Genomic DNA, 1,923 nt, shown 5'->3' with positions numbered 1-1,923 from the left:
GTTCAGTTGGTAAACAATCCCCCTGCAATGCAGGAGACCCTGGGTTGATTGCTGGGTTGGGAAGATCTCCTGGAGAAGGGATAGGCTACCCACTCCAGTATTCTTGGGCTTCCCTTGTGGCTCAGCTGGTAAAGAATCTGCCTGCAATAAGGGAAGATCTGGGTTTGATCCCTAGGTTGGGAAGATCCCCTGGAGAAGGGAAAGGCTAAACTCCAGTATTCTGGCATGGAGAATTCCATGGACTGTATAGTCCATAGGGTCGCAAGAGTCAGACACAACTGAGAGACTTTCACTTACTTACACTTAAAGAAGTAAAAACATTTCTTTCTGCTTGGCTCTGGCTCAGTATCCCCTGTCCCCACACCACCATCAAACCTGCTCATTTTGTAATTTTTTTCTGTCTTTCCAAGCAATATGGATAATTTTGCATTCACAGGTGGACATTCTGGTGAGAGACCTTGCTTTTGAGGGCAGATTCTAAACTCCAGAGCTTCCCTGGTGGCTCAGACGTAAAGAATCCACCTCCAGTGCAGGAGACCCAAGTTCAATTCTTGGGTCGGGAAGATCCCCTGGAGAAGGAATTGGCAACTCACTCCAATATTCTTGCCTGGAGAATTCCATGGACAGAGGATCCTGGTAGGCTAGAGTTCATAGGATCTCTATGATGGGATCTCAAAGACTCAGACACAACTGAATGACTAGCTTTCTTTTTTATCTAAGCTACAGGGCCAAGGTTTGAATCCTGCCTCTGCCACCCACTGGCTGGTTGACCTGGAGTGAGTTATATAACCTCTCTGTGCTTTAGTTTCCCGACATACAAAAAAAATATGAAAAAGATATTATTTGTCTCAGGGGGTTGCGATCCCCTAAATCAATGGAGCAGAGCCTGGGAGGCATAAGCTCTCAATAGTGCTCATCTAGGGTTTCCCTGGTGGCTCAGTGGTAAAGAATCTGCCTACCAGTTCAGGAGACATGGGTTCAATCTTTGCTCTGGGAAGGTCTCACATGCTTCAGGGCAACTTAGCCTGTGCTCTAGAACCTGGAGCTGCATCTACTGAGCCCATGTGCAGCAACTGAAACCCACGCTCTCTAGAGCCAGTGCTCCAAAACCAGAGAGGCCACCGTAACGAGAAGCCCACGCACTGCAACTAGAGAGAAGACCTCATTCACTGCAACTAGAGAAAAGGCCAAGCAGCAATGAAGATTCAGCACAGCTAAAAATAAAAATAAATAAATAAATAAAATTTTAAGTCCACAACAATAGCAAAATAATTCTCATCTATTTTTATGGGGAATTCAGTCTCTTCCGTCTCCACTCTTACTGGAGACTAAACACAGGATGCCCCTGTTCGATTTGAATTTTGGATTACAATTAGTCATTTTTTTTTAGCTTGAGTGTGTCCTTTATATTTCTCACCCCCAGCCCGTCTTTCTCCTCCCCTCACTCTTCCTGGCTTGTCCTGGGACTGCCACTTGCTTCTCGTTCTGTTACAACCAGCATCTTCAGTTCAGTTCAGTCTCTCAGTCGTGTCCGACTCTCCGCGACCCCATGAATCACAGCACGCCAGGCCTCCCTGTCCATCACCAACTCCCAGAGTTCACTCAAACTCATGTCCACAGAGTCGGTGACGCCATCCAGCCACCTCATTCTCTGCCGTCCCCTTCTCCTCCCACCCCTAATCCTTCCCATCATCAGAGTCTTTTCCAGTGAGTCAACTCGTCTCATGAGGTGGCCAAAGTATTGCAGTTTCAGCTTTAGCATCAGTCCTTCCAACAGCATCTTAGGTCTGATCAAAACTGCCCCTGACTCACTGCGGTAGACCGAAGCCCCTTCTGTTGAACAGAAAACATCCTTCTTAGGGTGACTGTGCTTTCAAATGGCACCCCTGCCCATCCACCTAAACACTTATATACACATTAATG

The sequence above is a fragment of the Moschus berezovskii genome, chromosome 6, assembly GCF_049115385.1.
Source record: "Moschus berezovskii isolate FMDL1 chromosome 6, NW_MosBer_1.0, whole genome shotgun sequence".
Lineage (NCBI taxonomy): Eukaryota > Metazoa > Chordata > Mammalia > Artiodactyla > Moschidae > Moschus > Moschus berezovskii.
Note: the sequence above shows the minus strand (reverse complement) of the source record.